This window comes from Scardinius erythrophthalmus, assembly GCF_964197995.2.
Source record: "Scardinius erythrophthalmus genome assembly, chromosome: 12".
NCBI lineage: Eukaryota > Metazoa > Chordata > Actinopteri > Cypriniformes > Leuciscidae > Scardinius > Scardinius erythrophthalmus.
The window spans coordinates 4480244-4503321 of NC_138232.1; the positions used below are offsets into that span (position 1 = coordinate 4480244).

The 23078-nt window shown below is 39.0% G+C and overlaps 1 long non-coding RNA gene across 1 annotated transcript; it reads right to left on the bottom strand.

The window, feature by feature from the left end:
- Nucleotides 1-3856: 3856 nt before the first annotated feature.
- Nucleotides 3857-6593, bottom strand: LOC308699331. Its single transcript, XR_014031175.1, has 6 exons — nt 6550-6593; nt 6402-6465; nt 5192-5268; nt 4923-4982; nt 4373-4536; nt 3857-4250 (listed from the first exon to the last, which is right to left on the bottom strand). It is a non-coding gene; the product is annotated as an uncharacterized lncRNA (long non-coding RNA).
- Between the last annotated feature and the right edge of the window lie 16485 nt (nt 6594-23078).

The window sequence follows — 23078 nt, forward strand, 5'->3', positions numbered from 1 at the left end:
AGTGTGCGTGCTGTGTAGCGGGCACAGGGCTCTGTATTAACACGCGGCCAGTGGCAGAATGTTCCGTTACCCAAGCGTGTGGGACAGAGCGAGCACTGTGTAGGTGTGAGCACTGAAGTGTGGGCACGTGACCTACAGTTATCACTCGAGCGGCCGTAGCGCGCCTTATGTGAGTGCACTCTGTGGGGTACACAGGGGAATTTGTGCTTGTGTGTAGTGATGAGCACTGGGAAGTGGGCATGTTTACTACACTCATAACACTGACGGCGTGAGCCGTCTGACCAGACATTACGCTCTTTATTCGATTTATCTGGGTCGCCGTAAAAACGGCGTTTGTGTGCAGGCGAGAGAGTTGCGAAACTGGCTCGTTGGCTGCTGTGGGCACTACTGCAGTAGCCTTTGACAAGGGGACTGGCAGAGGGATACATCTTAGTTTCGACGGTGGTCCGGCCGCGGCGGGAGCCGCCCGTCTTTTCCTCCCGACGGGTGCTAGGAGGACTTAGCAGGCTCGGGCTTCAGCGTTACCTTAGGCCGAGGCCCACGCGGGGGCGGCGGCCTGTGCTGGCTGGTGGAGCGGGACCTGGGGCGGCCGCGCTGGCGCTGCTTAGAGTCTGGGGGTCGAGACGGCCGCTGTGCGGAGCTGCGTGCAGGAGGCTGGCTAGAGCGGCCTGCAGCGGAGCTCGAGCGGCGGGGCAGGAAGAGGTTCATGGCCTGTGACGCCTTCTGTACCTCAGAAAAACGGTCCACGAGGCCGCTCACTGCCGGGCCGAAGAGACCAGTAGGCGAGAGCGGGGCGTTCAGGAAGACGGATCGCTCTTGTTCCCCCATATCGGCGAGAGTTAACCAAAGGTGGCGCTCGATGACGGTCAGCGAAGCCATGGATCGTCCGATCGCTTGGGCTGCTGTCTTGGTCGTGCGAAGGGAAAGGTCCGTCGCACTGCGCAGGTTGGTTAGGGCCGATCTGTCCAGTTCTCCCTCGTCAAGCTGGCGGAGGAGGTCCGCCTGGAGAACTTGAAGGACCGCCATAGTGTGCAGGGCTGAGGCGGCTTGCCCAGCGGCGGAGAAAGCGCGGCTGGCGAACGCCGAAGTAGTCCTGCAGGCTTTGGACGGGAGGGCAACCTTTGAGCGCCATCTCGCGGATGGGGGGCAAAGATGCGCTGCAACCGCCTGTTCGACCGGTGGAATCCGGTCATACCCCTTCTCCGTAGCTCCGTCCACGCGGGAGAGAGTCGATGAGGCCGGAGAGCGGAGTCTGGCCGAAACTGGAGCGTTCCAGGATTTAGAAAGCTCGTCGTGGAGCTCAGGCAGAAACGGCGCCGGTCTAGACGCTGGAGCCTGGCGACCGGTGGTCAGGAAGCATCCATCAAGCCTGTTAGGCGGGGGTACCTCCGGTGCAGACCACTCGAGGCCCAAACGCTCGACCGCCATAGTGAGGAGGTGGAGAAGCTCGGCCTCCACTCCGGCGGGAGCCCTGCTGGAAGCTCTGGTGGAGGAGGTGGATCGGGCGGAGCCGGACCACGCCTCGCTGTCCGACGCTAACAAGGAGCATGTGTCCAGCCGATCGTTGTCGTCCGCTTCATCCGCTGTGTCGACGGCATCGAGGGCGAGAGCCGTCGGCTGCGCGTCGGGGAGCGGGGGCGGAGAGGGAGAGAGCGAGGCTCGCGGGAGAGGCTCCGGCGAGGCCTTGGCTCGTGTCTCAGGCTCCGGTGGGCGTTGTGAGCGGCGTTTTTTCTTACGCGGCCCAGCAACGGCAGGAGCGGCGTCTGAAAAGAGGGCGAGTCGAGCCCGCAGGGTCGACATCTGCAGCTCTTCACAGCATTCGCAGCCGCCCGAGGAAAACGCGACGGCTGCATGATCCCGTCCCAGGCAGAGAGCGCAGAGAAGATGGCGGTCTCCGTCGCTGAGCGGTGAGCGGCATGAGCCGCACGTGGTGCGAGGCATTTGAAACAACGCCTCGTGCTCTTTTAGAGTGCTGCGGAGAAAAGCAATACACACAAAGAGCTTAACACGGAAGGATATGTATCGCCGGATAGCTGAGCTGGCACGGCAGGCTGAAGGCGGCGAAGAGATCGTCCGGCTTCCTCAGGCTGTCCTAAGCTGGCTCGTTAGCTTGATCCAAGAAGGCCACGGCGACGGTTTCCTCTCAGAGACCAGCGATGCGAGTGCTTCGCTGAAAAGACAGAAATCAGAGAATATAGCCTACGAGCCTTCCTTATATACGCTCTGACGCCGCCCATTCTGGCGGGCTATGACGCGCAAGGTCGTGCGCGCCCTCATTGGGCGTTACGTCACGCCAGGCTCACTGGTAGGCTTAAGCAGTTGCCGCGCGGCAGCCAATGAGCGCGCAGTATGCCGCTCTAGCTCAGCTGCCTGCAGCCGCACTGCGTTGACAATATATGAAATTAAGGATAATTTTTGGTTTCAGTATCTCGAGAAAAGAAGGCTTTTCCCGCTGCGTTAGCAGAGCTTACGCAATACGAGAGAACCTCTCGTAAGAGAACTCAGAAGAGTATGTATTTTAATATCTCTGTTGTTCTCTGTTCTCCGGTTGTTAGATAGTCAGTCTGAATGACAGTTCATGCGTTTATGTTAATATAGCCTAGGCTTAGGCTATATATAGTCAATGCATTATTCTTTTCTTTTTCTATAAGTGTTAAAATATTTAATTTACAACTAATTATATTGATTATCTATATCTACATTTATTATTTAAAAAAAATTACTGGGCGATCGAGGGCGACCATGTTAGGCTAACAGCCGTCATTTACCCTGCATACCGAGCTGATGCAAAGCATAAAGTTAGGTGAATTTATATCTACACAGAAGAAAGCCCTGTCCAGTTTATTTCCCAGTACGGGTTGTGTCGAACCATTCGTTAGTCTGGTTGTTTGATGAAAAAAAAAGATTAAATGTAGTTGCAATAAACGCGTTAAGAATCCACACAACGGAGGACTCTTATTCTGCAGTGCAGAACTGAGGAAGAACTGATGACGGGACAGTTTGATCTTCGGCTGACAAATCCAAGTATAGGTCTCTGCGGAATAACAAGAAGGCGTTTCCCAATTATTGGGCGTTTTCAAACCGGTCTAGGCATTTTCCAACCATCCAATCAAAACCGTACGGAAGCCCTATCAGAAGCGGAAATGCGTTATTATTATTTCTCGTACGGAAGCCCTTTCAGAAACGGATATGCGTTATTATTTCTCGTTTTTTCCATGTTTTTTTTCTTGATTTTTACTATTATGTCGATATCGCGACAACATGTATGTCAAAATAAAATATGTGTATATAAAATACAGGCTACAGTACCTATTTTCTTAAAAATAAAATTTTTAAAAAGTGTTACATTAAACTACGGAGAGATCTTTAATATGGAATTCTTTCATAAACCAAATTTCCCGTTCTTATGTTATAAGATACAGATCTTGTATAATAGCCTGTGAGTGTGTATTATATTTTATAATCTATCCTACCTGCATGCAATTTTTCTCTAAATGTAAACCTTAAAAGCTAAAAGTATTAAAAATTACTTTATTACTCAACTATAATTACATTAGTTTTATTTTCGTTTTGTGTGTGTGTTAACAACACAACATAAATCAAGTTGTAACAGTGAATAACAAGGAAAATTAATAGCAATTTCCAATAAAGTTACCAAATCCTACAGTAAAGCAATGGTGAAAATGATTGTATTGGTCTTTCTCACCTGTGTTTTTCAAAATATGATATTTATATGTAATGACTGATATTTAAGTGATATTTGTAGCTTAGATTAAATGATATATAATGTAAAACGTATTGACCTTTAAATTAAGGTAAAATGTGTTAACTTAGAATAATGACTCTGAAAACTTAAAACATTAGCATCACTTTATTGACCGTATAGATACTGTACCAATATGATGAAAAACTATATTGATAAATGCAGCATTCTCTACTTAATGTAATAGTAAAAAAGAGAGAATCCAATAAAATAAAATAAAATAAAATAAGCAAGCAATAAATGTGGCAAGTTCAAACATGAGGAACACATTGCATGAAACATTAGATGCTTCCTCCAGCCTCATAGAAACAGTCGTCTCCGCAGTATCCTTGGAAGTCATCAGAGCCAAAGAACCCCAGCATCACACCTCTTTGCCCTCTTCCTCTGTAGCCTTCACCACAGTCTTTGTATGTAGTCTCACAATGGAGACATCTGGATAGACTATGGAACCCTGTACAGGTTTCTGAAATTTTCCAGTTCACGACACCTGAAAAAAAAAAAAAAGTTGTCAGCTGACATCATCATTGTCTTAATATTCAACCATACATAACTGAGAAAAAACAGAGAGAGAGCTGTGATTAACTAAACAGTGACACTAATAAAACTTACTGTCCAACCACCGAAAGTGAGCCTCTCGGCGGAAACTATCCATGCTCACAATGCTGTTGAAGCACCTGCAGGTGAGGGCAAGGGAGCCAATTGCAACGTCACCATCTTGAAGTAACAACAAATACATGCCTCCTGTATGTTCAGGGGTTGGTCAACGGTTGCCACTATGAAGGGACAAATGAAGAACATCAGTAAATGACAGTCAACATTTACTATAAATAATAGAGCACCTCAAACAAAATAAATCATAGCAGTTTTGTGTGGCTTGTCAATCCGCCTTCTCTTTCTTTGCTGGATTTCCATGACCGATTTTGATAAATTTATGACATAAAAACACATTAATACAGTATATCAAGTTTCATTGCATGAAGATATGAAAACTAAAAGTCACACTAACTGTAAAGGCATTTTGCAATCCTTGTCATTATTTTTTAGAAAAGGACTAATAACAATAAAAAAGAAAGAAAGAAAGAAAGAAAGAAAGAAAGAAAGAAAGAAAGAAAGAAAGAAAGAAAGAAAGAAAGAAAGAAAGAAAGAAAGAGTCAAACACCTTGGTGGGAATTTCTCCAGCAAAAGGACAGACCACCATCTTCTTACTTGGTATGTCTGACTATAGTTGGAAAAAGCACAAGTTTATCAAGACAATTCTTAAACTTACAGAATGTTTTTTAATGAGCTTGGAAAACACACCTGTGAAAAGTCAAATGTCCCCCCCAAGATGACATAGAGAGCATACAGCAACATGAATTATGTATTAATAACTGCACATGGGTTTAATTCTGACATGGCACCTGCAGAACCAATAGCCATTGATCCTACCATTAGAATGAAGACTCCACCGCTGCAAGACAGTGCTGTGGTTGAGGCTCTTGTCCTCTCCGCTGAATTGTGATGTGCTGAATAGACAACGAATTCATCCATTTTAATTTAAAAAAAGTTTCCTCCTCTGTACATAATCATTTTACATTTTAACATTCATCCATTATGTTAGTCTATAGGATTGACTACACATGTGAGGTATTAATGCCTGCACTGATATAATGAAGAGTGTTGAACATTGACTAGTGAGCTGATCTCACTGCTAAAAAAGGTCAAATCATGTTTCTATTTAAATCTAGTGGTCTGCAGAGGTTTTTGTTAGGGTTATGTTTAGGGGTACATAATGGGTTATGAGATATAATATAAATAACAGAAAAATTATAAATATTACATTAAAATTGATATTAAAAATAATAAACTTAACAAGCAATGCTTTTTCAGCTTTTCTGTGGAGCTTTTCTTGTTTTCTTACAGCGCACCTCACACTCAAACACCATTTCATATATAAAGGGAGTGTGTTCTGGACTTAATGAAAACGTTATTTATCCAAAATTATTATAGTTTTTAATAATTTTTTAATTAGATAAAATTTTCAGTTAGATTAATGTGCACAACACTTTCCTTAAAATGTATTTATAGTTATTTTTTTGTACATATTAGTACCTATATACCCCCCGGTTTCACAAACAATTTTAAAGCCTAAAATGTAAGTCTGAGCTGTTCCAACTGAAATAAACTTGCACTGACTGATCTTAAAATATATCAGTGCCTTTGTTTTGTCTCTTTTTTTTCTAAGCATGTTTATGAAAATTATTTAAATGTCCTAATTGAACTATGGACTAATCCTGGTTTAGGCTAAACCCTGTCTGTGAAACCGGGCCATAATGTCCTGGGGACATAAATGGCACCTATTCGGTGGAATAGTCCATTAACATTTGTTTACAACTATTGTTTTCTAGTCTGACAAGCTAACTATTTTTTTATATTAGAATACTCCGACAGGAAAAAAATAAGCAAACTACCACTATCAACACTAAAGTAACAAACTTATGCACCAAAAAGTTAGCGAATGTTTGCTAATGGTTAGCGATAGATTGTAAGTGGCAGACCACTTGGAGCTTTTTCTGTCTAATCATGTTGCAAGCAAATTTACACAAACTAATTAAAACGTTAACTTAGACAAAATGAGAATTTACAAAAATCCACTTACATCCATATGCAGGACAGGTGATCTCTCTCCTCATTTCACCGCTTTCTCGCTTTATCACTCATATCTGATGGGAAAAGCATATTCAAGTATTTAGGAATCGCCCACTCAAGTTTTAGCAAACCAGGCACAGAGGTTGTAAAACGCCTACCCAGTTGGAAAACGCCCCAAAATTGAGGAACGCCCTTTTTTGCTCTGCAGAGACCTCATTCTCGACAAATCAGAGGAAAGGGGCGTTTCATTCCCGCCCACGTGTAGAAATCGAATTTTCCAGCTGTTTATTAATTTTGCTACCTCAGAACGAAAAACGAAAAATCAAGCTGAATTCTTGTTTTTCGTTTTTTTGGAAAAAATGAAAAATCGAAAAAGGAACTGTTTTCTCATTTTTCTACTTTCAATATTAAATCAAAAAACGATTGAACGAATGATACACGGATTAAGGTTAAATGGTCCTGAAAAAAATTGTCATTGTTCGTGGTCAAAAATGAGGTGAATTTCACCTAGTGGAAACGTTTGGTACTGCACAATCAAATTCCCACTGAAAGCTCATTTTTAGAGATCTCAACCTCAAGGTTTGAGAACAGCTTGTTTAGATGTATGCCTTTGATTTTCTCACAATTTGAGTAAAACGTGTTTTGTAAAATATAACATGTAACAATTGAAAATGGCATTTTTTCATAAGAGATATAAAGTTTTATTACTTTTTTATTTCAAATCCACTTTTTTAAACTTGTTTTCACTTCAGCAAGTGAAGTGTAGACTTTAAAAAAGGGACCAAACTGAAGTCTGCTCCAAAAGCATTCAAGATGTATGACCGTTTAAGTTGGAAATTAATTTTCAGGTCTATGCTCGAAAAGTGAATAAATGGATTATAGCTACTGCATAAATATAATTTAGAACCATAAAATCTCCTAAAATGCAAAATATTGAATAAAAAACATCAAACTAAAATATTGTACAATCATTTCATTGAAATAAACAGAAATGGGTCAATTTTGATGGATTCAATAACATTACAAGAGGGTTAAACACATCTTACATTTATTCAAGATACTTAAGTAAACTGCAAGTGTCTGCTACATTGTGAATGCAGTCACGGTTGAGAAGTTGCAGGGATATCGATGTGACTATTCATGTAGCAATTAGCATGGTTTCTCACTTGCTTATTTCTTACTCTGATTCTTTCTCTTTTTGCTCATCAACGGTTTAGTTTCTTGTAAAACTCCTGCGTGTCTGAACATGAACGCACATCTGTTTAACTGCTTTCATTCATGTGCTGCCTGTGGCATTGTATTTTATCCATAGGGTGTTGAACACAACGCCTAGTTCACAGGAATCAGCCTCTTTCAGGAGAACAACTTGTTTGTTAAGTGACTGACAGACAGAGTGGAGAAACTTGACGTGTCACAAACAAACATCCAACAATGCAAACAATTAGAAAGTTATTTTTGTTAGCCCGCCTAATTCTTGAATGTGGTTAGCCTACTTACAATGAATGTCGAGAATATACAGTTACAGTACAGTATATAAGTAAATGAATATACAGGCTAGCCTACTGTTGTATTTTCATCACAATGTTAGGCTGCATTTAAGAAGTGAACATAATAAATGAATTAAATAGGCTGATTTAACACTATTTTTGGGTTAACCTTTAACAATCTCTAAATTATTCATTGATTTTAATTTCATTCATCATTATTGGAATTGCTCCGTTATTATTTTTCTTCTCCGAAATGAATCGCATTTTTGAAGGCCTGAACTGCTCGACTCATGCAACTTTGAACAGAAAACCTTCCGCAAATTTTCATCTGATATGGGTTTCAGAGTTCAGTGGAAAAAATGGCCCGATATAGCACCACAAAAATGTCAACGAAGCGACCACTTCGTGCAATATCAAATCCGGGCAAAAATATTAAGTTAATAATTAAGTTATTAACATGTCAAATCAACATTTCATGCACATTTATTTATTTAATTTGCCAGTAGCCTACTTCTATAATTAGTGGCATAATGTAGCTACAACTAGTGATATGTAGAAAACAAAAATAAATGAAAAATAAATTAATGGTTAACGTGATTTCACCAAGAAGAACCCGAAACAACATTCCAATCAACCAATCAGATTTGAGGGATAGTTTTTTAGTTAATGTCAAGTTTAGGCTTACAACAAGCGTTAGGGGCTTCTACACCATTCTTATTCACCTTTCATTTTCATCTGGTTTTAGGGAAAAATTATGGGTTTGGATTATTATAGGATTAGGACTATGTTTTTGGACAGGAATGTTGTTCCAGTTCCATATGTTGATCCAGGAACATGTTTTACTTGTCCAAATAATAATAATAATAATAATAAATTATATACTCAGGAAAAACTGACCAAAATCTATATATGTGTATATACCTACTTAAAAAATGCATGTACCATGGTACTGCCCCAAAACTTTAATCGAGTAACACTTTATTGTACAGTGTCCTTTTTGCATGTTACATTTACTTAGTAAAAACAGTATATTATGCATGTACATGCAAATATCCCTAAACCAAACCCAATTCTATCCCTATAGTAAGTGCATTGTACATTGTTAATTATTGTTAATCAGTTGGAAATGTAAAATTACACTGTAACAAGAACACCTTAAAATGTAAAATAAAGTGTAACCCTTTTTTGCAAAGTCATTTTGACATTCAGCCACATCTCATAGACTCAGTGTTAATCTTGTTGGGATGAATAAGAGATTCACATGTCCACTATTGCGTTTTTCAGCTCCAGTTATTTCATTAAAATGTCTCCCAGACCAGCTGTGCAGGGTCTGTCCCCCAGCGGGACACGTGATGCATCTGCATATCAGTGAGTATAGCCTACGTCTTTTTCAGCCTCAGATTTCTGTGTTTCTGGTGAATGAAGCGTCATTGAAGCTGTTCACAGTGGATGCATTCTTGCAAAGGTTAGTCAGAATCATCGTACGTTATTCATTCATTCCTTAGTGTCTGTGTTGCATGAAACTCAAACTAAAATTAATACAAGTAAGCCTATTATTTAACAGGGCAGGTCTGAATTGTTTGACAATTACATCATTACTTCAGACCAGAAAGTCTGGTTTGTATTTGAAGTGAAAGTATTTTTAAAATACCAACTAATGCAGAAAGAATGTGTAGAAAGTTTTTGCTTTCTAATCTAATAAACTGAATTCCAAGTAAGCAGAGGCACTGAAGTGATTCAGAGGTATGTTTCTTTTTATTAGTGACAGTCATGGGTGCTAGTTGGACACACATCTGGAGGGAGGAGTTCAAAGTTCACAAACTCCACCTTCTCACTGCTAAACCAGAGCTTTTGCTTCAGCCACGGGTGAGTTTGAGCACTGAACCAAAGATGAAGTCAAATTAAGTAAATACACAGGTTTTGCAAAATGGTAGATGGTTTGCTGCTGGTCCAAGGAGATCTTCCAGCCTTCTAGACCAGCTTGGATCAGCCAATGAACATACATAACTATAGCCTGGAGTTAGAAACCATGTTAGATCTATCAGCAATGCAATGATGCTGAAGACATTGAATGCATACGTGTATTAAACATCAATTTCAAAAGTCCATTATAATGAGGAGTGAAATGTGAGGCGGAAATAACTTGTCTCTTGTTTCCAGTGGGATATTCCTCCATTGATATGGCTTCTGTACAGAGGTTTTATGCTGGTCTACACCGTCAGCTGGTTGATCTACATGGTTCTTCTCTTCAACACACCTAAATTCCTAATTTATCTCAGCCATATCTCATACTGTCTCATGCTGATCTACTATCTGGTTGCTTTCTGTAATCTGGCCTGGGCTTTCTTGAAGGTCAGATGCTCCTCTCTCAGAATGAAAAGAGGTAATGTTGTTGCACAATGCACCGCACTGATACCCAATTGATCTGAGAAACGCACAATGACCCCATGAAGCATCTGAACACGTTATCCCGTTAACACGTTATCTGAATGTCACTATATTAATAGGGCTCAACTTAAATTACGTATGTGAGCCGTAAAAGCTGTTACGCTGGCGAACTCAGAGGCGTTTCAAATGGTGATGCTAACCTCACAAGAGAGAGTTCATTTGTTAATTTCCATTGTTTTCTCAGAGACTTGCCCTCTCTTCCAGTTCTTCCAGTTTTTCCAGTGTTACAAAACCATCTGTTTTGTAACATCTCTTTCCTTCTTCCCCCATTCCTTCATTCTGAGATCACCAAAATTCACCCAAAAATCTATATGGTTTAATGTGAATTACTATCATACAATATTATACATGTTTGGTATCATTTGAAATGTCTCAGTGCGACTGGTACAAAGGTCTCATTCTCCACAGAAGTCAACCAAAAGGTAATAAAGTTTAGAGAGAACTCGCACACAGAGGAGGGTGTGTCTTCCAGGCAAAGAGCATCCTGCTCGCAAAAGGTGTAAACTCTGAATGAAAATTCCCAGTGTTAGCAAATGTTTCCATGTGAAAGAAGTTTCTGTCTATATAAAGAAATACAACAAGAGGCTCAGGGTGATTTGTAATGAGATCGGGCCATAATGTTGAGTGTCTCTCACATTATGGTCACATATCGATCAGACTGGCGAGTTTGTGATCGTGAGATCCGCATAAACAGCTGACGGCGAGACTTTCTGAGCGACATAGATTCCTAATGAATGCGTAAAATATAAAGTAAAGAGTTAAACAGAATAACAAATAAATGTATTGCTAAACTATTATATAAATGACCAATTTGCACTCTAACCTAAATCCAAGGTCATGAAAAAATGGAGTCAGATAAAAGCTTTAATGGAATTAAATTAGCCTACTTTTCCACACGGAAAGACACGCAGAGACCTTCACCCGTCCTGTCGGAAACCGCCATTGGACCGATAAAGGGCCTACAATTTATTAAAGAGTTTATTATGAGAATATAAATAACTCAAGAAACTACAAAACAAAAACGCTGGAAAACAGAACTGAGAGCACCAACACACCAGATTTAGATGTCGTTTACAAGACAGTTTTTAACTAGAAATGGGAAACTTTTTATGCTTTCTGGCCGTTCATTTACACGACAACAGCATTTCGGGGGCCTGAAACCGCAAACTGTTGAAAATGGCTTTTAAAGTGCAAGTTTTTGAAAACGATACCATTATCATCTCCTTGTAAACTACAGAAAGCTTTGTGTGTTTCTTTACAAACTGAAATCGCCAATTACTGGCCTGGCATGAATAATACAGCATTTTTTAGTTGTTTTCGTGGATTCATGTGAACAGGGATCGTTTTGACAATGCTGTCATCTGTACACGAAAAAATGCCAAGACATTTTCCCCGTTTTTAGTACAATGTTGTCGTCTAAAAGTACCCTTAGAAAGACAACAACTGACTAAAACACTGGGCTTTATATACACACAGGGAAGCTAACAAAGGGAAACAAAAAACACCCAGAGAATCAAGGGAACCAATAATACAAAGAGACTACAAACGGTCACAGGAAACAGGAAATACAGCATAAAAGTCACATGGAACAAAATCATCAAGAATGTATTAAAAAAACTACAAAACTGTTATTAATGTTTTGCAATGCAATTTCCTGCAAAGTTGTGTTTATGATTTCTGGGAGTTACATTAGCTGTAAGTTTCAGATTGCTGCAATTAAATATTTTCTCCAAAAAAAAAAAAAAAAAAAAACTAAACTAAAGATAACTTAACATTTATTTAAATATATAAATAGTATTTCTTGCAAATATAAAAATACATCATTCTTTTTGGTGGAACCAGTGAAAGAGCAAGAAAACATTTTTAACTGTACAGAATTACTTTATTCTTTATTAAATTTATTGTTGAGTCCTGATTATATCACAATATAAAGCATTAACCTCCGGTTTCACAGACAAAGCTTAAGTCTAGTCCCAGACTAAAATGCATTGTTCAGCTGTTTTTACTGAATTCAAATTGCATTGATCTTAAAATCTGTCAGTGGCATTTTTTGTCTCAAGATGAACACCAGTAATGTTTTTTTTCTTTCTAGGGCACGTTTATAAAAGCCATGTAGATGTCATGATTAAACCTAATCCTGACTTAATCTAAGCCCTGTCTGTGAAACCAGGCCTAAATGTCATCTGCGTTCAAATGCTTTAATGGAGTCCTTTCCTCCAGTAGGAGACAGAAGTGAGTGTGAGACCCTCCTCACTCCTCCGGTCGCTTCTCTCTGTCTGCAGTGGTTCCTGCATTCTGTGATGGGCTGCAGTTCATTAACCGTCACCTTTGTCTACTGGACCCTAATCCACACCTCGGACCCGGACCCCCTCACAAACATCCACATCCATGCCATCAACAGCATTCAGACCACCGTGGATCTGCTGTTGTCCTCTACACCCGTTCATCTCACCCACCTCTTCTACACTTTGCTGGGAGGAGTCCTTTATGTCATATTTGTTGTTGTTTATTGGCTAATGGGCTGCACCAACCAGTTTGGTCAACCCTACATCTACCGCATTCTTGATTTGAGTGAGCGCCCCCTAGTGGCGACACTTTGCATTCTGGGAGTTCCTCTGCTTTGTTTGCCATCCTGCCACTTTGTGCTGTGGAACATGCAGTTGCTGAGGGAGTGGGTGGTGAGCAGGGAGAGAGTGAGGAGAATGGCTCTGAAGAGAGAGGTTTGGTGGTGGGTGAAGGTGTCTGGAGGAGCGACCTTTGACCTCGTGCCTTCCCTGGATCCAGCAGCCTCTGTGTTTGAGGCTAGAGGACAGCCATGATGGAGTCCCAGCAGTCACAATCCATCACTCTAGTTTGAAGGAGCTTATGGCCTGTCTGAATCTACATGCTCCTATTTTAGCCAGCATATCTTGATTTTTCTGTAATATCTTCTTTCAAAACTCAAAGCTTTTTAGTGGACTTGACTCTGTTGATCCAAATGTGGATGGTTGCTTGTTGAGATCTGAAATGCCCTCAAATACTTTGACATTTGCTTGAAGTGTTTACAGTTTTCAGGGAAATCAACCCACACTGTTAAAAAAAGGTGAAAAAACGATCTGTGAAATCTTGGTAAATGGAATTTATTTCTGAGATGGTTTTCAGCAGTTATGCTGATGTCAAGCACTAGAGGTCAGCAGTGTCCTCTTAGAAATATAAGTCCGTTTAGGTTGATTTAGTCTGATTTATATATATTAAACTAAAATAGTTTTTTATTAAAATACATTTTTGAAACACATTGTATATTTAATTGGACTTTAAAGACCATTTTAGAGTTCAGAATTCAATTGGTCTTGGGTGAGCATAAATTCTCATTACTGTAATATTTTACTGTATTTCTTCTATGTAAAATAATTACATTGTATTTGAGATTAAGTTACTCTCAAAGTCAAAGCAAATGCATTAATGATTGAATCCCTGTATAGTTGAATGCAGCGGTGTTGCCCCCTCGTCTGGTCAGTGTGGTGGAGTGGGAGTGTGTCTGTGCTGTGCGGTACAATAACACTCATGCTGTGTTGAGAGGGGTCGTGACAGCGGCACACAACAGTCTTTAGCCTGAGTCATTACTTGTTTTTGGTCTCTCATGTCTGGCATCATCGTCGTGACCCTCACTGAATCAAAGAGTTCAGTATCTGTCTGTGTGATTCAGAGCTTAGTCAGAGATGATGCTACTGTTTCTTATGTGTGTGCATTTGTGTGTCTGCTTTTATGATTCATTATAGAATCACATTTGCTCAAATATTATAATGTACATTATTATGTAATTCATATTATATCCCTGTACTTATACCTGAAATTGTCATTAGATGTTAAAACATCAACTTATGCATGCTCCTGAAATTCCAATAAAAGTTCATACATTAGGAATGATTGATATCCCTTGACGTTCAAAAAGTTTTGTTCCTCATGTTCCGATTTATAGTTTAGACACGTTTCTCTTGGGTTCTGAGTCCGTCTCTTGGGTTCTGTAACAAACCGCTTGTCTTGACTTGTTGTTATGCTGGCCTTACAAACTCACACATATTTCCCCAGTGTTTTTTAATTGAATCATTGTAGTCAGGACACACACACACACACACACACACACACACACACACAATCCTTTTATCTGATAATTGATAACACACCAAGACTCCTATAAATGAATTGAAATAAGCACACGTAACATTCTTTTCAGATGACATGTATTTTCGGGACGGAGCATGTTTATCTCTCCGAGTTTGTTTTCCAGTGTGGATCCTTTGAAGAGAGTCCCTTTAAAGAGCATTGATCTGTGGACCAAGGTCTGTGTACATGTGAGTTTGTTTTAGATGAGAGGCGAGGATGAGAGGTGAACTCTTTATGAAAGCATCTAATACCAGTTTTGTTCGGTTCTACTTGTTCTACTTTCTTGTTGTTGTTTTCTCTCAGTCTTGATTGATTTGAAATGTCACTGATGAATGATACAACAAGGCTTAACCTAATATCCAGTGAAAGGATATCCAGCTCTTCCATACTGTACACCAAAGAGAGAGTCTCTTATAAAACAAACATTGTTCCAGATCCAGCCTTTGGAGCTGATTAGACTTTTGAGAATCATTTTTTATTGTTGTTGGGAAAATTGTTAGAAATTGTCACTCTAAAGTCACTCTAAAGTTCTTCCTATGTTCAGATTTGCTTTTTGTTGCAGTCATCGAGTGAGAGGTGTATTTACTCAAACTTTTTGAACTGACCTAGAAGCCCTCCAGATTTCCAAGAATCATATCGCTTAGTTTCCCATTGACTTTCATTTGTCCTATTTAGTGGTCTGAAATGGATAGTTTCATGCTTCTATAAAATCTATAAATCTGTCCAGGTCACTAATGATAAAAGACATGATATAACAATTGTGACACATAACATCTGTTTGCTACTGTATATTTGACAGCACTGAACCTACAGACCAACTATTTACCTGAGTTTACATGTCAGTAGGCCTATTAGCTCTTCTAGCAGAAAGATGATCTAAAAATCCTGGCCAGTTGATACACAGAATATCAAATCAACTGCAGGCTGTAGATCCTTATCCTATTTTGCACCCAAACTCTGGAAAAGTCTTCCTAGCCTTGTTCGGAAAGCAGACACACTCTGTCAGTTTAAATCTAGACTTAAATAGCATCTCTTTAACCTGGAATACACATTATCACATTTCTATAATTCATATCTGTTAAAGGATTGTTAGGCTGCATGAACTAGGTCAACCGGAGCCGGGAACACTTCCCATAACACCCGATGTACTTGTAATATCGTAAGAAGAATGGCATCTAAACTAATATTGGTCCCTCTGTTTATCCCGAGGTTATCAGCCGACCAGACCATCTTCGTCTCCATACCGGCGTGATGAATCTGGTCTTCAAGCAAAAGGAACTGGATAAAATATTTAAATGCTACTGATCCATAATCGGATTTCTGACTTGTGATGCAGCCTGGATCATGATCACACCATTGACCAGAGGAGAACTGGCTCCCCGACTGAGCCGGGGTTCTCCTAAGGTTTTTTTTCTCCATTCTGTCACTGATGGAGTTTGGGTTCCTTGCCACTGTCGCCTCTGGCTTGCTTAGCTGGGGACACTTAAAGGGTTAGTTCACCCAAAAATGAAAATTCTGTCAGTAATTACTCACCCTCATGTTGTTCCAACCCCGTAAGACTTTCGTTCATCTTCGGAACAAAAATTAAGATCTTTTTGATGAAATCTGAGAGCTGGATCACTTCTTCATAGGCTTCTAAGGTAATTTCATTCTGCTGGTCCAGAAAAGTTAGTAAAAACATTGTTAAAATAGTCCAAGTGACTAGAGTGGCTCAACCTTAAGTTTAGCAAGCGACGAGAATACTTTTTGTGTGCAAAAAAATAAATAAAATAATGACTTTATTCAACTATTCATTTTCTTCCATGTGGGTCTCTGAGTGAGTTCACGAGAGCATGCGCGAGAACCGAGAAGATGACGCTCATGATCATTTGATGGGAAAGTGTGAAAGGTAAGCCATTCATTTTGCGGCATTGGTAAGGCACTTTTACGTTTTCTCGTTGGTTTCTCACGATTCAGACATCCAGGAAATGCACACTTTAGAACCATTTTAAACACCACATCGAGACACAAATTAAGATATTTTTGATGAAATCTGAGAGCTGGCTCACTCCTCCATAGGCTGCTATGGAGGAGTGAGCCAGTTAGTAAAGACATTGTTAAAATAGTCCAAGTGGCGCAGCATCATCATCTCATCGTCGTGTCGCTCTCGTGAACTCACTCAGAGGCCCACGTGGAAGAAAATGAATAGTTGAATAAAGTCGTTATTTTAGTATTTTTTTCGCACACAAAGTATTCTCGTCGCTTGATAAACTTAAGGTTGAGCCACTGGAGTCACTTGGACTATTTTAACAATGTCTTTACTAACTGGCTCACTCCTCCATAGCAGCCTATGGAGGAGTGAGACAGCTCTCAGATTTCATCAAAAATAACTTAATTTGTGTCCCGAAGATGAATGAAAGGCTTGGTTGGAACAACATGAGGGTGAGTAATTACTGACAGAATTTTCATTTTTGGGTGAACTAACCCTTTAATACTCAGCAATATTACTGATTTGACTGCACTGACACTATTGGATGAGAACTGAACTGGACATTACTGTTTTCTGCCGAACTGCTTTATAGATGAAATGAAAAATCTAATAATTGATGATCTTTCCAATGGAACTGAATCAACACTGAACTGACTTCAGCTGAACAACGACACTATTTTCTTTCAGAGCTGCTGTGTGTTTGAATCATTGAATCATTTTCCTGTTATCACTGCTTTGACAGACAATCTGTTTTGAATAAAGCACTATAGAAATAAAGGTGACTTGACTTAATGCTAATAATGTTAATATATATAAATGTAGGCCTATACATTTTATGTATTATGTTTTGTTTTTATATATATTATATAAGCTTTCCAGTTTTCATTTCATGCACAAATGACCTTCTAAGTGTTTTTCTGTTGTGCTTTGAACAATGTGGTGGTGGTGGCATAGTGGATAATGATTAGTTCTGACAACTTAAAGTTAGCAGGTTCAAACCCCAGTATGCTTTATTATCTGAAGACGTACTGTGTCTCCTTCACCATTATCCGCTTGAGCAAAACACTTCAGCCCAGCATGCTTCAGGGAAACTGAACCTGCACTTTGTGCATTGCATGTTTCGGCCCGTTCACTCCAAGGACCATAACAATAACGATGAAGATAGTTCTGTAAACCGTTCTAAATATAAAAGAATAGCAGAGTGCTCACCACAACTAAAACAATAATGGCAGAGAGGAACGATATCGTTGGAATCACTTTCAGAATGATTTTTTCCAGGTGATGAACAATAAAAACAATGACATCCAATCACTTACATTTCTATGGCTCAGATCCATCCTTCAATTCATTCATTTAATGATTTGCCTGTTGCACAGATGTTGGTTTCACATTGGTAAACTTGGTGTCTTCAGTTTGGACTCAGTGTTCCTTGGCCTTCCCATGCATTCCCATCACTGTGTGAGTCCACTGAGCTTGTGACGGAGACCCTGCTGAAGTTCAGCACATTGCTGTTTAATGAACTGTAAGTTGACGAGAGATGCTGATTAACAAAGGTAAGCTTGTTATTCCTTATTTTTCCTGTGGGTTTATAACTGTTGCTGCTGATTAGAGATGTCTGATTGCTCTCTACGCTCATTAATTTTATGCTTTATGATTATCTCATTCTTCTAGATGCAGCTGGAGTCTTGATAATAGTAATGTCACATTTAACTTCCATATACATATATATAAATTGAAACGCCCCCGTTTGGCCCCTCGTGGCGCCAGGCTTGCATTGCACTGTAAGGTATCAAAGAGTTCTCTTCTGTTAAGTTGTGGTAGATTTTTATGGTAATTAAAAGTACTTTTTATGTAACAGTAATAGGAGAATTAAACGTAACACTGTATGACTGAAAAAGAAATGCTTGTAATATTGAGCAGATATTTAGAAACGTGCTGTTTTACATGCTGGGGACATTATCAGTGTTTTGTTGTGGGGATGTTAATAGGTTGTTGTCCAGATTTTAAACAGGTCACCCAGTCAGGAGTCCACGTGAGCGTCCACCCACCGCGCTCTGCAAACAGTACCATACGAATCAAACCTGTAACTCTAAGAAAAAATAGACAGTTGCGAAATTAGTTTCACAATCAAAGGAGAGGATGGACTGTGTTGGGCAAAAGTTCTGCTCCAAACCTGAAAAAGCTGCATTTTACAGACAGATGCTGAGCACAGAAGATCTTTGTTGATCCTAGAACAACATTCTAATCAACCGATCAGATTTAAGGGACAAGTTTACTGTTTATGTCAAGTTTAGGCTTATAGGCTTTGGACAGGAATACTGTTCCAGGATCAACAAAGTATGTTGATTCTGGAACGTCTTAATTGGCGAAATCACAAATCGACAGATCGATAGATCGATAGATAGATAGATAGATAGATAGATAGATAGATAGATAGATAGATAGATAGATAGATAGATAGATAGATAGATAGATAGATAGATAGATAGATAGATAGATAGATAGATAGATGTTTTTCATTTCCTCTGCATTAATTTCTCTCAGTATATCTGAGTGATGGCCACTGGCACAGGTTTGATAACACAGTTAAGAGCTCTGCCAAAATCAATGAAAGCCTTGCCATTAAAATAAACCAGCAACCCAACAATACATCGCCATGGTAACGCTGACCACAGCAGTTGGAAAGGGCAGGTGAAGGATAATCTGACACTACATACAGACATGATTTGTTGCATTTATCGTGCTCGACCGCGATCACAATTCTCATGATATTAGGAAGACGAGTTTCCTCCAGCCTGCACAACTCAATTGAGTACACATGAGCCCGCTGAAGCTGCGAGGAAGCAGAGGTCGGCATTAATATGAGGTACTATTAGGTTTCCTGTAGGGTGATTGGATTTTACGTAAGGTGAACATTTTGTCTAAGAAAAATAATCCATTTGTTGCATCACAGAAAAAAAAAAAAGTGTTGACATCAAAAGATGTTTCAAAACAGCACAAATGTTCCAGCACAAATGTACCAGCACTAAGTAAACCAACATTTGTTTTTTTTGTTGACTAATGACACATCAAATTTGCAATAAATTGACAAAACATGCTGTCTGTATCTGGCTGATCATGTTAAACCTTGAACTGATGGCAACAGTTGTGCTATTGTTTGATTTCTATTCTACAATTACTGACCATATTTGTTCATCACTCTTTAAAAAACACATCTTAAGTTTTTAAAAGTATTTCAAGGAGATTTTCTAAGTAGTTTTACTAAGGTTCAATGAGAAAATTTGAACTGATTGATCCAAATTAAGCAAGCAGAATAAATATATGAAGAGTTCAGATGCAAAAGCCTCTAAGTGCCATCTGAAATTTTCTTCTAGAATGATCATTTTTATCAAGCTCGTATATTTAAGTTCAGTAATTTCACTTAAATGGCAATGAAAATTACCCATTAATTGTCATTTAAGTGAAATTACTGAGCTTAAATATACGAGCTTGATAAAAATGATCATTCTAGAAGAAAATTTCAGATGGCACTTCATATATATTCATAACTCTTCATATATATATCCACACCATATCTGGGCCGACACTGTATTGCTGTCTGGGTTACGTTTAGGGTTAGTTACTTTATGCATAATTTACTGTTATTACTATAGTAAGTACATGTAGTACCGTGTACTACATCACATTAAAAGTGTTACCAAAGACTCTTTACCCAAGTTACTATATTTACTATATTAGTTATATATTTAGCGATATTCCCTGTTACCCATTCCGCATGGCATATTTGATTTTTTTACAATTTATTGCATGAAAATTATGAACAAAACAGTTTTATACCATATTTAGAGGTAAAGTGCACATCTTGGTTACAATTCACTTCGATAGTCCACTTTAGACATTCTACTAACTATAAGTAACATGTACATGTCAACTAGGCCTAACTCTCATTAGAGTATTAGACTGTCAGTAGACTGTTAGGTTAAGGTTAGGTGTTAGGGTTTGGGTTAGGAGAATAAGGTGACTTAGTTGCCAAGTTACATAGTCAGTAGAATGAATGTCTGTTGGGGGACCAACAAAATAAATTGTTAGCAAATATTAAGCAGACAGTCTACTAATACTCTAATGACAGTTAGTTGACATGTAGCTGCAAAGTTACTTATAGTTAGTAGAATGTCTAAAGTGGACTATCGAAGTGTTACCCTTATCTTTACCCTGAAATTTTTTTGACAAATACTTTTGTGAATTTAAATGTTTATGCATTGATCATTCAAACAATGAAACAGCCTTCACTCCCTCACATTAGTTAGTGACTGTTCTCTGAGACTCATCCACTCTTCCGGCCGGGGAACTGGAGTGAGGCTCGGCTGTAGAGTCAGGAGGGCACGTTTACCCTCAGATTTACCCTCGGAAACATTCCATTAAAGTCATTAGTCTGGTCGAGCGGAACTGTACAGTGCTTTTGACAGCACTGGCAGATGTTAATTTACCGCTCACTGTGACACACATGCAAGAGCCAGTGTGTTGTTTTCTGTGATGGAAAGGCAGTTGCTCAGTCTTTCATTAGTGGGAAGGGTGAGGAACACAGGCTTATTGGAAAAATGTAGGCCCTACCTGTGGCAACATTTTGCAAAACGCAAAATACGTACCAATACATACATATCATCACTGCAGTTTCCAGCAGAAATGAACACTAGAGGCAGTAAAACAGCAAGCACGTTTAATCGTTTTCACACAATTATGATTACAGGGGCATATGGATTAATAAACATTTGTTTTCACGCGACTCCTTTCACAATTATGTTATGACCTCAAAAACACTTTTTTAACATGGTGCATGATTTGTAAACGAATATATTTTGAAGTTTGCTTCACTTTACCAGCTCCATATGTTCGGTTTTACTGACGTACTATAAGCTTGCTCAGTAGCTTAGCTGTACAGAATTGCACTATTGCACTAGAGCCACGGTGAAAGAGCTCAAAGACACAAGTTCAAAAACAAGCTAAATCGGCATGGTTGCGATTGCGTTTTATCCACATTTGCTTTTGTAAACACTATCGCATAGGTTTAGGGTTTAGTGTAGGAGTACGTTATTTGTGTACCGGACATTTCAATTCAGAACTGCGGTGATAGCCTACAAACTCCAACGTAATAAAACGTTACCATATTCACTTTCATCTGTTCCGGAAAAATTCCTTAAAATCATGGTGGCATTGTTATTTCAGTATTATATATATATATATATATAGCTTATATATAGGCCCTATAGCCTATTAATCTATATGTTTAATAATTTTTTGAATGTTTTTAAAAGTTTTTATTAGCTTAGCTTAGCTTTAGTTTTAGGACTAATTTTTGTTTTATTTCTAGTTTGTTTTATTAAAGTTAGTAAAAAAAATGTTTGCCAGGGCACTTAACTTTTTTTTTATTTAAGAGTTTCACCTACTATTTATTTCAATTAACACATTTTTTATGAATTATAATGCATTTTTTAAATAGTTTTATTAGTTTTAGATTTAGTTAACAGTAACATCACTAGTGGCAAGTTTTGCACAGTCAAGCATGACTCATAAATTCTTCAGAAAGTAAAAATGATGTTTATCACAAGTTCACAATCATTAATAATCTTTACTGATTAATTAGCAGGTCAATAACATTTATACAGCATGTGGATTTAGCAGACAGCCAATGGGTTCTCTCCCATGACGTTCACGCACTGCTAAATTCAGGTGGCGTTGATGGCACAAATAGTTGGAGTGTTGGTGAACAGCTGCAGTGGTGGAGGCCTATCCATCTAACCTCTGCTGACCCCAGACACTCACGTACACACACACTTCCAGCACTATATTTAAACCTAATTGAGACAACGGGACACTGGACATCTGCTGAACGCCCGTGGAATGGATCATCCCGATCTAATGTGAAAATAGACACTCGTTCACAGACACACACAGATAGAGGGACAGACGAGGGTTTATGGGGCGCGTTGGCAGTAGGTATTCTCAGCTCTAAAAACACTATTTCAATGTACTTTAGGGTCCTGATTGAGTTGATAATGTTGTGCTGTTTAATAGCTACAAATCACAGTTTTATATGGTAATTAAATTTAATTATTTAATTGCATTAATTGTTTTATTTAATTAATTCTTTTTATTTTATATATAGTTTTTTAATATTTATTTTTATTTTGTTATTTTATTTTATTTTAATTGTTTTAAATAAGAGTCCTCTGAGAATCCAGTACGACTAGAATAAGATAAACTATGGTATTTTTGCTCTTAGACAGGCAGATGAAATCAAATAGCCTACCTTTTAAAGTTTGTCCATTTGGACTTACTAAATGGTAAATTGTATTAATTTAAGGGATTAATTATACTTAGAGATGTAGCCTACAATATTCTTATACAGTGTTCTTATTTTACTTCTCATAATTATTTTATTTGAGTGTTCCCAGTTTCCTTTATCATGATTTTTTTTTTTCTCTGACAGGTTATCGATACAATTCTTCTTAATGGATCTCTTGGAAGAAGTGGGAGGGGCCACTGGAGGGTCTCGTCGGCTGCTATTGGACGAGCTCCACAGAAGGCGGGACCTAAACAACCCCCACTGCTCATCATACAACCTTCACCAATTCACTTCATT